This window comes from Balaenoptera musculus, chromosome 10 (genome assembly GCF_009873245.2).
Source record: "Balaenoptera musculus isolate JJ_BM4_2016_0621 chromosome 10, mBalMus1.pri.v3, whole genome shotgun sequence".
Taxonomy (NCBI): Eukaryota; Metazoa; Chordata; class Mammalia; order Artiodactyla; family Balaenopteridae; genus Balaenoptera; species Balaenoptera musculus.
Window position 1 is genome coordinate 35541291 of NC_045794.1, and position 13742 is coordinate 35555032.

At 38.3% G+C, this 13742-nt stretch overlaps 1 protein-coding gene across 3 annotated transcripts in view; it reads right to left on the reverse strand.

Annotated features, from left to right (window-relative positions):
- Window positions 1-13742, reverse strand: part of NELL2 (neural EGFL like 2) — a 357101-nt gene that overhangs the window by 109189 nt on the left and 234170 nt on the right. The gene's annotated exons all lie outside the window — the stretch shown is intronic.

The window sequence follows — 13742 nt, forward strand, 5'->3', positions numbered from 1 at the left end:
CAGAACTTTTTTTTTTTTCAGATTCCATATATATGTGTTAGCATATGGTATTTGTATTTCTCTTTCTGACTTACTTCACTCTGTATGACAGACTCTAGGTCAATCCACCTCACTACAAATAACTCAATTACATTTCTTTTTATGGCTGAGTAATATTCCATTGTATATATGTGCCACATCTTCTTTATCCATTCATCTGTTGATGGACACTTAGGTTGCTTCCATGTCCTGACTATTGTAAATAGAGCTGCAATGAACATCGTGGTACATGACTCTTCCTGAATTATGGTTTTCTCAGGGTATAGGCTCAGTAGTGGGATTGCTGGGTCATATGGTAGTTCTATTTTTAGTTTTTTAAGGAACCTCCATACTGTTCTCCATAGTGGCTGTATCAATTTACATTCCCACCAACAATGCAAGAGGGTTCCCTTTTGTCCACACCCTCTCCAGCATTTATTGTTTGTAGATTTTTCAATGATGGCCATTCTGACTGGTGTGAGGTGATACCTCATTGTAGTTTTGATTTGCATTTCTCTAATGATTAGTGATGTTGAGTATCCTTTCATGTGTTTGTTGGTAATCTGTATATCTTCTTTAGAGAAATGTCTATTTAGGTCTTCTGCCTATTTTTGGATTGGGTTCTTTGCTTTTTTGATATTGAGTTCCATGAGTTGCTTGTAATTTTGGAGATTAATCCTTTGTCAGCTGCTTCATTTGCAAATATTTTCTCCCATTCTGAGAGTTGTATTTTCGTCTTGTTTATGGTTTCCTTTGCTGTGCAAAAGCTTTGAAGTTTCATTAGGTCCCATTCGTTTATTTTTATTTCCATTTCTCTAGGAGGTGGGTTAAAAAGGATCTTGCTGTGATTTATGTCATAGAGTGTTCTGCCTATGTTTTCCTCTAAGTTTTATAGTGTCTGGCCTTACATTTAGGTCTTTAATCCATTTTGAGTTTATTTTCGTGTATGGTGTTAGGGAGTGTTCTAATTTCATTCTTTTACATGTAGCTGTCCAGTTCTCCCAACACCACTTATTGAAGAGGCTGTGTTTTCTCCATTGTATAGTCTTGCCTTCTTTATCAAAAATAAAGTGACCATATGTGCGTGGGTTTATCTCTGGGCTTTCTATCCTGTTCCATTGATCTATATATCTGTTTTTGTGCCAGTACCAGTCCGGGAGCCTGATTCCTAAAGCTCTGTTTTTCTTTCTCAAGATTGCTTTGGCTATTCGGGATCTTTTGTGTTTCCATACAAATTGTGAAATTTTTTGTTCTAGTTCTGTGAAAAATGCCAGTGGTAGTTTGATAGGGATTGCATTGAATCTGTAGATTGCTTTGGGTAGTAGAGTCATTTTCACAATGTTGATTCTTCCAATCCAAGAACATGGCATATCTCTCTATCTGTTTGTAACATCTTTAATTTCTTTCATGAGTGTCTTATAGTTTTCTGCATACAGGTCTTTTGACTCCTTACGTAGGTTTATTCCTAGGTATTTTATTCTTTTTGTTGCAGTGGTAACTGGCAGTGTTTCCTTAATTTCTCTTTCCGATTTTTCAACATTAGTGTATAGGAATGCAAAAGATTTCTGTGCATTAATTTTGTATCCTGCTACTTTACCAAATTCCTTGATTAGCTCTAGTAGTTTTCTGGAAGCATCTTTAGGATTCTCTATGTATAGTATCATCTCATCTGCCAACAGTGACATCTTTACTTCTTCTTTTCCGATTTGGATTCGTTTTATTTCTAATTCTGCTCAGATTTCTGTGGCTAAAACTTCCAAAACTATGTTGAATAATACTGGTGAGAGTGGACAACCATGTCTTGTTCCTGATCTTAGAGAAATGGTTTCAGTTTTTCACCATTGAGAATGATGTTGGCTGTGGGTTTGTCATATATGGCCTTTATTATATTAAGATAAGTTCTCTCTATGCCTACTTTCTGGAGGGTTTTTATCATAAATGGGTGTTGAATTTTGTCGAAAGCTTTTTCTGCATCTACTGAGATGATCATATGGTTTTTCTCCTTCAATTTGTTAATATGGTTTATCACCTTGATTGATTTGCTTATATTGAAGAATCCTTGCATTCCTGGGATAAACCACACTTGATCGTGGTGTATGATCCTTTTAATGTGTTGTTGGATTCTGTTTTCTAGTATTTTGTTGAGGATTTTTGCATCTATGCTCATCAGTGATATTGGCCTGTAGTTTTCTTTCTTTGTCACATCTTTGTCTGGTTTTGGTATCAGGGTGATGGTGGTCTCGTAGAATGAGTTCGGGAGTGTTCCTCCCTCTGCTATATTTTGGAAGAGTTTGAGATGGATAGGTGTTACCTCTTCTCTAAATGTTTGATAGAATTAGCCTGTGAAGCCATCTGGTCGTGGCCTTTGGTTGTTGGAAGATTTTAAATTACAGTCTCGATTTCAGTGCTTGTGATTCGTCTGTTTATATTTTCTATTTCTTCCTGGTTCAGTCTCAGAAGTTTGTGCTTTTCTAAGAATTTGTCCATTTCTTACAGGTTGTCCATTTTATTGGCATATAGTTGCTTGTAGTAATCTCTCATTATCCTTTGTATTTCTGTAGTGTCAGTTGTTACTTCTCCTTTTTCATTTATAATTCTATTGATTTGAGCCTTCTCCCTTTTTTTCTTGATGAGTCTGGCTAATGGTGTATCAATTTTGTTTATCTCCTTAAAGAACCAGCTTTTAGTTTTTTTGATCTTTGCTATTGTTTTCTTCATTTATTTTGGATCTGATCTTTATGATCTTTCCTTCTGCTAACTTTGGGGTTTTTTTGTTCTTCTTTCTCAAACTGCTTTACATGTAAGGTTAGGTTGTTTATTTGAGATGTTTCTTTTTTCTTGAGGTAGGATTGTATTGCTTTAAGCTTCCCTCTTAGAACTGCTTTTGCTGCATCCTGTAGGTTTTGGGTTGTCGTGTTTTCATTGTCATTTGTTTCTAAGTATTTTTTGATTTCCCCTTTGATTTCTTCAGTGATCTGTTGGTTATTTACTAGTGTATTATTTAGCCTCCGTGTGTTTGTATTTCTTACAGATTTTTTCCTATAATTGATATATAGTCTCATAGCCTTGTGGTCTGAAAAGATACTTGATACAATTTTTATTTACCAAGGCTTGACTTGTGACCCAGTATACAATCCATCCTGGAGAATGTTCCATGAGCACCTGAGAAGAAAGTGTATTTGGTTGTTTTTGGATGGAATGTTCTATAAATACCAATTAAGTCCATCTTGTTTAATGTATCATTTAAAGCTTGTGTTTCCTTATTTATTTTCAGTTTGGATGATCTGTCCATTGGTGAAGGTGGGGTGTTAAAGTCCCCTACTATGATTGTGTTACTGTTGATTTCCCCTTATATGGATGTTAGCATTTTCCTTACGTATTGAGGTGCTCCTATGCTGGGTGCATAAATATCTACAATTGTAATATCTTCTTCTTGGACTGATCCCTTGATCACTATGTAGTGTCCTTCTTTGTCTCTTGTAACATTCTTTACTTTAAAGTCTATTTTGTCTGCTATGAGAATTGCTACTCCAGCTTTCTTTTGATTTCCATTTGCATGGAATATCTTTTTCCATCCCCTCACTTTCAGTCTGTATGTGTCACTAGGTCTGAAGTGGGTCTCTTGTAGACAGCATATATATGGCTCTTGTTTTTGTATCCATTCAGCCAGTCTATGTCTTTTGGTCGGAGCTTTTAATCCATTTACGTTTAAGGTAGTTATCGATATGTATGTTCCTATTATGATTTTCTTAATTGTTTTTGGTTGCTTATTGTAGGTCTTTTCTTCTCTTGTGTTTCCTGCCTCGAGAAGTTCCTTTAGCATTTGTTGTAAAGCTGGTTTGGTGGTGCTGAATTCTTTTAGCTTTTTTTTGTCTGTAAAGGTTTTAATTTCTCCATCGAATCTGAATGAGATCCTTGCTGGTAGAGTGATTTTGGTTGTAGGTTTTACTCTTTCATCACTTTAAATATGTCCTGCCTCTCCCTTCTGGCTTGCAAGATTTCTGCTGAAAGATCAGCTGTTAACCTTATGGGGATTCCCTTTTATGTTATTTGTTGTTTTACCCTTGCTGCTTTTAATATTTTTTCTCTGTATTTAATTTTTGATAGTTTGATTAGTATGTGTCTTGGCATGTTTCTCCTTGGATTTATCCTGTTTGGGACTCTCTGTGCTTCCTGGACTTGACTATTTCCTTTCCCATATTAGGGAAGTTTTCAACTATAATCTCTTCAAATATTTTCTCAGTCCATTTCTTTTTCTCTTCTTCTTCTGGGACCACTATAATTCAAATGTTGGAGCGTTTAATATTTTCCCAGAGGTCTCTAAGACTGTCCTCTATTCTTTTCATTCTTTTTTCTTTATTCTGCTCTGAAGTAGTTATTTCTACTATTTTATATTCCAGGTCACTTATCCGTTCTTCTGCCTCAGTTATTCTGCTATTGATTACTTCTAGAGAATTTGTAATTTCATTTATTGTGTTGTTCATCATTGTTTGTTTGCTCTTTAGTTCTTCTAGGTCCTTGTTAATTGTTTCTTTCATTTTCTCCATTCTATTTCCAAGATTTTGGATCATCTTTACTATCATTGCTCTGAATTATTTTTCAGGTAGACTGCCTATTTCCTCTTCATTTGTTTGTTCTGGTGGGTTTTTACCTTGCTCCTTCATATGCTGTGTGTTTCTCTGTCTTCTCGTTTTGCTTCACTTACTGTGCTTGTGGTCTTCTTTTCACAGGCTGCAGGTTCGTAGTTCCCCTTGTTTTTGGTGTCTGCCCCCAGTGGCTAAGTTTGGTACAGTGGCTTCCTGGTGGAGGGGATTGGTGCCTGTGTTCTGGTGGATGAGGCTGGATCTTGTCTTTCTGGTGGGCAGGACCACATCTGGTGGTGTGTTTTGGGGTGTCTGTGACCTTATTATTATTTTAGGCAGCCTCTCTCCTAATGGGTGGTGTTGTGTTCCTGTCTTGCTAGTTGTTTGGCATAGGGTGTACCAGCACTGTAGCTTGTTGGTCATTGAGTGGAACTGGGTCTTAGCATTGAGATGGAAATCTCTGGGAGAGCTTTAGCTGTTTGATATTACGTGGAGCCAGGAGGTCTCTGGTGGACCAATGTCCTGAACTCGGCTCTCCCACCTTAAGAGGCACAGGCCTGACACCTGGCCGGAGCACCAAGACCCTGTCAGCCACACAGCTCAGAAGAAAAGGGAGGAAAAAAGAAAGAAAGAAAGAAAGAAAGAAAGAAAGAAAGAAAGAAAGAAAGAAAGAAAGAAAGAAAGAAAGAAAGAAAGAAAGAAAGAAAGAAAGAAAGAAAGAAAGAAAGAAAGAAAGAAAGAAAGAAAGAAAACAAAATAAAGTTATTAAAATAAAAATTTTAAAAAATATTAAAAACAGAAAAAAATTTAAATAGTAAAAAAAAGGAAAGAACGAAAGAAAGAAAAGAGCAACCAACCCAAAAACCAAATCCACCAATGATAATAAGCATTAAAAACTGTACAAAAAAAAAAAAAAAAGGACAGACAAAACCCTAGGACAAATGGTGAAAACAAAGCTATACAGACAAAATCACACAAAGAAGCATACACATACACACTCACAAAAAGAGAAAAAGGAAAAATATATATATATCTATATATACTAAAATAAAGGAAGAGAGCAACCAAATCAATAAACAAATCTACCAGTGATAATAAACTCTAAATACTAAACTAAGATAAACATAAAACCACAAACAGATTAGATGCAGAAAGCAAATCCCAAGTCTACAGTTGCTCCCAAAGTCCACCACCTTAATTTTTGGATGTATTGTTATCTATTCAGGTATTCCACAGATGCAGGGTAGATCAAGTTGATTGTGGAGATTTAATCCACTGCTCTTGAGGCTGCTGGGAGAGATTTCCCTTTCTCTTCTTTGTTCTCACAGCTCCTGGGGTTCAGCTTTGGATTTGGCCCCGCCTCTGCATGTAGGTCGCCTGAGGGCATCTGTTCCCGCCCAGACAGGATGGGGTTAAAGGAGCAGCTGATTAGGGGGCTCTGGCTCACTCAGGCCGGGGGGAGGGAGGGGTACGGATGCAGGGCGAGCTTGCGGTGGCAGAGGCTGGCATGTCATTGCAACAGCCTGAGGCGCACTGTGTGTTCTCCCGGGGAAGTTGTCCCTGGATCATGGACCCTGGCAGTGGCGGCTGCAGAGGCTTGCAGGAAGGGAGGTGTGGATAGTGACCTGTGCTCGCACACAGGCTTCTTGGTGGCTGCAGCAGCAGCCTTAGCGTCTCATGCCCGTCTCTGGTGTTAGTGCTGATAGCCGTGGCCCACGCCCATCTCTGGAGCCTGTTTAAGTGGTGCTCTGAATCCCCTCTCCTTGCGCACCCCAAAACAATGGTCTCTTGCCTCTTAGGCAGCTCCAGACATTTTCCCGGACTCCCTTCCAGATAGCTGTGGCGCACTAGCCCCCTTCAGACTGTGTTCTCGCAGCCAACCCCAGTCCTCTCCCTGCAATCCCACCTCCGAAGCCCGAGCCTCAGCTCCCAGCCCCTGCCCACCCCGGCGGGTGAGCAGACAAGCCTCTCGGGCTGGTGAGTGCTGGTCAGCACTGATCCTCTGTGCGGGAATCTCTCTGCTTTGCCCTCTGCACCCGTTGCTGCGCTCTCCTCCATGGCTCTGAAGCTTCCCCCCACCACCCGCCCCCTCGTCTCTGCCAGTGAAGGGGCTTCCTAGTGTGTGGAAACTTTTCCTCCTTCACAGCTCCCTCCCAGAGGTGCAGGTCCCGTCCCTATTCTTTTGCCTCTGTTTTTTCTTTTTTCTTTTGCCCTACCCAGGTACATGGGGAGTTTCTTGCCTTTTGGGAGGTCTGAGGTCTTCTGCCAGCGTTCAGTAGGTGCTCTGTAGGAGTTGTTCCACATGTAGATGTATTTCTGAGGAGGAAGGTGATCTCCGCGTCTTACTCCTCCACCATCTTGAAGGTCTCTCCTTACATAAATTATTTAATCTCTTTTTTTTTTTTTTTTTTGATTTATTTACTGATTGATTGATTACTATATTGGGTCTTCGTTTCTGTGCTAGGGCTTCCTGTAGTTGTGGCAAGCGGGGGCTACTCTTCATCGCGGTGCGCGGGCCTCTCACTGTTGTGGCCTCTCTTGTTGCGGAGCACAGGCTCCAGACGCGCAGGCTCAGCAGTTGTGGCTCACGGGCCTAGTCGCTCCGCGGCATGTGGGATCCTCCCAGACCAGGGCGCGAACCCGTGTCCCCTGCATTGGCAGGCAGACTCTCAACCACTGCGCCACCAAGGAAGCCCTATTTAATCTCTTTACATCAGTTTTCTCCTCTGTTAAATGGACCTAATAATAGTATAGGAGTAAAATCTCCAGGAGGATCTGGGGCAGTACTTGGTAATGAAACAAATATTTCTGTGGTAAAAGTGTGACTATTCATATCAAACTGGATAAATAAAGATGAGAAATAACATGGCATCAGATCAAATTTTGCTGCTAAATGAATTTAAAAAATAAAAACATCCACTGTCCAGAGCTGTCTGCGACTTTTTGGAGTTCAGAACTATAGAGAAGGGATTGTGCATCTGTATTTTCTTCACAAAGTTGCAAGAATTAATTGAGGTAATGTATAAAAGGCACTTAGAACAATCCAGTGTAGGTAAATGTTTCATAAGTTAGCATCACACTGTCAGGGATTGTTAATTCTTTTACCCATCCCCCATTTATCAGCATACGTCCTGAGATAGCAAATTTTTATTATAGATCTTTGAATCCTCAGTTCTTGCCAAAACACCTGCCATGTTTTAAGTTCTTGGTAAATGTGGATGAATAAATATTCGGCTTCAATCTATACAAAATCAGTGTTTTCAATTTCTCAGAGTATTTCACATCTGATACTTTACATTTTACATTGTACTCATTCAAAATCCATGTAACATGCTTGGGATTTATCATTTAGCGCAGTACCTATATATTGCTTAAGAGATCATGGGATGCTTAACTTCACCAAGGTAAAGGTTCAAGCTTGATACTCCTATGTTTTCATGTCGGTGCTGCCTCTAAATGTGGATGGAGGCATGTTTTTTTCCATTTATTAAGATTTATTTGAAAGAAAGGAAAGGTGTTCACTAAGCTAGTGAAAACTTCTACTGCAGGAAAAAATCATCCCCACCTAACGCCATGTGATCTATTCTTTCATTTAAAGCTCTCAGCCCTGCTCTGCTTTAATGCCTACAAAAAATAATAAGAATAGAGAGTGTATTCAACAAACTGCATCAGAAAAAGTATCTCAAAAAATGCAACATAAAAGGGAATTTTTGAAACACAAAATTATCTAAGAAAAGCAACCACAGTATTCCAACCTAGACAAGTCTTTTCAATGCATTTTAAGATGATCTTAGATTTCCACACTTAGATCAGACATCATATTCTGACTCTTTATCTTCCAACTTACAGAAAATAAAATGATTATTCAAATATTAAAGGGTTGGGACTATGGGACAAAGGAGAATCATTGACCTTTTCACTCGGAAACTTAATTTTTAAAATGAGCTTCATTACAAAATTCATCTCTCTTAGAGCAAGTTATTTGAGTCTTTACCACTGCAAAATACAAGATATAAGACTCTTTTCGATTCCAAAGGATTTTATATATATATTTCTTTAGTATCCTTAATAAAACGTAAGATATATGTGAAAGTATTTTTGATACACTTTTATTTCATGCTTCTCTGTGCTTCACAGCATTTAACTATCTCTGATATGTTAGAGCTGGTATCTTTTGATATCTTTTAGTATTTCTAATTGCAATAATGTTTATTGATATTACAAATATGTAAGTTCTACTATGCTTAAGAGTCGTAATTGTTATAAGACGAATAAGGCAGAATACCTGTCCTCAAAATATTTATAGCTGTTGTTTTCCCATAAAATAATACACACAAATGTATCTCTTTATGTGTGTGCAGTATGTGTGTGAATATATTTTGTATGAGTGTGTGTGTGTATATATGTATATGTATGAATGCATATAATTTGTATGCACTAGACATAGAGAGAAGATAGATAGCAAGTTGACGACTAATTTACACCTGTGTTTTTTTAGTTCTTGAGCGGCAGGAATCAACTTAGTAGTATAGTAAAATCTTTTTTTCTGTCATTTAGAATCGATTTCTTAAAATCCAAAAATAATTTTCTCTCCTGATAATATGGTTAGTGTCTCTTCTTTTTATATTATATTCTTTTCAAGAATTTGAGGTGGCTTTTACTCTAAATCTCATTCTGAATCACTCACTTTTACTTGATGAGTTTCCTTCAAATGCAGTAATTCTTTTCTCACTGTTTCTCACAGAGGGGAGCTCTTGCCCTCAGGAATCTCTGAAATTTTTCAGAGGAGTTTAAGAAAGACTTTAACCTGCCATCCCATCATTCACGTTCCCTGAATAGCATACACCCCACCTTAACAAGCTGACAATTCTTCCCTCCTCCTTATGCCCCTCACGGGTCCTCACACCTTTTGGCCTCTGGGATCCCAATCAGATTGCTGTTTGAATGTGAATAGAAACCTGACCTCAAAACCAGAAGATGTGTAGCATAAGGAACAGCTGAATAACAAGTGGGGGCTCTATCTGATCCTAACTTCCTTTTCTTGCCTTCCGGTATCATTACTTGCCTTCTTACCTCTTGGTTTCTTGCCCTTGTTTCCCAGTGCAAGCTTTATTTACATTCCTCCCCAATTTACTCATCCTGCTTTCTTTTATTCTTCCACAGTATCAGTTAAAATTTTTTTTTAAACTGTAACTTGTAATCTTCTCCCTGACTGCAAGTATGCTTTAATTACAATCAGCAATGTCCTGCTCTGGGGAAAACACGTGATCTTTGTATTCACAGATCTTATTCTCCCCTCCTCTAATTACACCCAGCACCCCCCTCATCACTACCTGCTTTCCTCCCCTCCTTTCTCTGGGGGCCCAGATCTAGTACAACTGGCAAGTAAGTGTATTTAAAGGCTCCCTCTTTTAGTTCCACATATCTTTGCACCAATGATAAAATCCATTTGCTCACTCAGAATGTCCCTTTAAGATAAAGTAGGACAAAAGGAAAAAGGCGAGAAGGCAAAATGGGAAATATTTTCAAGTTACCAAAGAATAGGTGGTTCAAGTAGCCTCCTGGGCCTCTATGGCAGATTGACCAAGTAGACTGTGACTTACTTCTCTGTTGGCCAGTTCTGCTTCTGTCTTCTAATCTGGTCTCTGCATTATCCATCCTCCATCCTCAACCCATTGTACCCCAAGACGAAATGATAAACTAAGCGTTATGGACTGGATATTTATGTCTCCCTGAAACTCTTTGGTTGAAGCCTGATCCCCAATGTGATGGTATTTGGAGGTGGGGCCTTAGGGAGGTGATTAGATCATGAGGATGGAGCCCTCATGAATAGGATTAGTGCCTTTACAAAAGAGACCTCAGAAATCTCTCATGCCCCTTCTGCCATCTGAGGACACAAGGAGAAGACTGTCATCTATAAACCAGGAAGCAGGCTGACAACAAACGATCAACATGCCAGCACCCTGATCTTGATCTTCCCAGCCTCCAGAACTGTAATAAATAAATGTTTGCTGTTTAAGCCACCCAGTCTGTTATAGCAGCCTGAACGGACCAAGACACTAAATCAAAATGATTATTTTGAAAATGGGATATGGCCATTCTTAAAAGTCCCAGAGCTAGGAAAAATAAAATGATGGGATCATGGTTGGAAACCTTTGAGAAATAGAATTCTTTAGAAGAGAAGATAGAAATCATTCAGCTATACATATTTCTGAAAAACTGAATGTTAGGAAAAGTACAACATGATGTTAATTATAGATTTATTCTGGGAACAGGAAGGTAGAAGTGCAGAAGTTTATTTGTCCTCTTTCTTTAAATTGCCCTTTCCTTTGTCACTACCTCATCACTTTCATGGCTCAGCATCTGTGCTTAACCTGTTTCCTTAGCTTGCTGTGCTTCCTTCTATTATAGGACTGAAATGCAGTTGTCTATGTACTTACCAATTTTCACTTCTAGGTTATGCTCTCCTAATGACAAGGAAAATGTATTTTGTTTTTATACCCAACTGACATTAAAAAGATCGATTGGAAGGGACATTAGTCCTGCCATAATGGGCAGCAACCAACTTCTAGCCATCGCTGGAAGTAAAGACAGAATGCAGGTTTGAAGTGTAAACACAGCTTTAAGAGATTCTTAGCTCCCTAGTCAAACGTATTTCACCAGCAAACTTTCTGTAGGTACCCTGCTAAATCTCAAGTGTTTGGCAGAGTGTTTGACTAGAACTTAATGTTCCACCTATGTTTGTTGATTAAACGTTTTTATGCATTAAAAAAAATCAGTTTGTCACGATACACCAACAGAAGAAAAAAACCCATCAAGAATGTTCTAAGAAGCTACTGGCCTGTACACTGAATATGTGCAGGCTTTTCTTCATGTCTAATTGGCTCTCTCTGTCCCAATTCAACTATTCTAGAGAAAGATACCTAGAAAAGTGTTCATTATTTTGTGTTTAATCACATCTACTAATACACTACCATATCCCCAAATCTTTCCTGAATTAGGTTGAAAACTAAACATGCCAGCACAAATGAAGTTAACATTTTTCTTCCTTTGTGATTATTCCTACCAAGTCTACATTATCTAAGGTAAAATGAAACTCAAAGGTAATTTCAAAAACATCAAAAGATATCAAAAGAACCTCAACTGTAATCATTAGTCTTCTCTGACATCTCTACAAAAATTTTTCCCTATAAATTTGAAATCACGTGATTTTTTTAAAGTGGCCATTTCTATACCAATATATTTGAGTATATTCTGTTAAAATGCGAATATTCCCACTGGGAGCCTTATTTCATAAGGCAGGCAGAAAGATTCTTTCAAAACTTAAGATGTCCACAACATCTTTCTCCTCTTAACTCTTCCCTGGATTCTCTTCACTCACACTTCGAATAAAATCCAAAGTCCTTGCCATGGCCACAGTGTGCCCCAGTGAAGTCATCTTCTACCTCTCTCCTCCTCCCAGCCACACTGGCCTCTCTGTGTTCCTTGAACAGACAAAACATCTTGCAGTTTCTTCCTCTTGAGATGCTTTTAACCCACACAGTTTCATGGTTCAGTCACTCACTTATTTCAGGCCTCTGCTCAGAGGGCACCTCCTCAGAGAGGCTCTGTCTCACACCTCTGTTTACCTGGATTCCTTCTTCGCAACACCTGCTTTTATCTGATGTTAAACTATATAAAAGTGTTTGCTTATGTGTTTATGGTCTGTCTTCCTCATTCCTCATTAGAATAAAAGTTTCGTAAGGGCAGCAACCCTAATTTGTTCACTGGTATATCTACAACACCTAAAAGAGAATTTATTCCCAGTAGAAACACAGAGAATTTTGAAAAGGAAATTGGACCTTAGTGGGTGTATCCTTCACCAAACTTTTTATCGACCACATGAAGAAACTGAGGCTCTAGAGGATTAAATCACTTATCCAAGGTTAATGGTTAATAAGCAGCAGAATTGGGTCTGAGTAATATTTATTTCCAGCACAACAGCCTTTAACTATATGAAACAAAAATGAAGAAGAGGAATGCCTAGGTCGACTATCAACTTTAGAGAAATTTACACTTTTTGTTTTCTAGAAATTCTCTCTATAAAAGCTGCAATAGTTTTTAATCTCACTTTATTTTTGTTTCCCTTTCATTCACCAAGAGTGAGTCCTAGTGCAATTTTGCAAATCCCAGAACATGAAAGCTAGCGGGGTGTGACAGCTGGTATGTCCCATGCTCGTCACATTCAGTGGTCTGTAACAGGGTAAATGACACAATTACCTGCTGTAATTACTGCTGCTGACAATACAGTCTCCCTGGTGAATGCTTTATGAAATTCAGAACTGCTTTCCCCGTCAATAAAATAAAAATCTTTGCCTACAGATTTCAGGCAGTATTTTGCTAAATACACACTTAAAAGTTAAAACCCAAATCTAAATGGACATTTATTACTTAGCACAATTCAAATATTGTGTATTCATTCTGCTTTAATCTAATTTTTGCATTGGAATGCCAAGTTTTGTAACAAAGTTTTGCTTTAAATCAAGAATGTGTTCTCAATGGTTATAAGGATGCACGGAATACTTCACAGAAAAGCAGATGCACCAAAAAAGTCAGGAGAACTGAATAAATTAAGCTTCCGCCAAAATATTTGTCTAGAGTGGTCTAATGTACACCAAACGTGTTACTTATTTCATTTCAACTATAAAGACACTTGAGAATACATACAGAAACAAATAATTGTAATAGTTGACTGCTCTGAGTTTGGCTGCCAGCCAAAATCCTTCACAAATTACAGGTAGGCTGTCAGAATAAAAAATAAAAATGCACAGGTATATACTTGCCTGTAGAAATAACTTGTTCCCCTTTTCTTTAAAAAAAAAGCTACTATTACCAAATTCCCATTCTAAGACTGGGATTAGCAGATTGAATAGCCTATACATAGTATTAAAAACCAGCACACTTAGGAGAAAGTTGTACAAACTCTTTTTGCAAATACGTTCAATGAACTCACTTTTTTCTCCCTGTGGATAACACCAATATGTTAACAGAAGTATAGGAGTAACCAGATGATTTTGATTTTGCCAATAAGTGGTTCCTGCTTTAATCATGCAATATACTCCTGGAAACCATACCAGAAGACCAATTATCATTAAGTGGAAC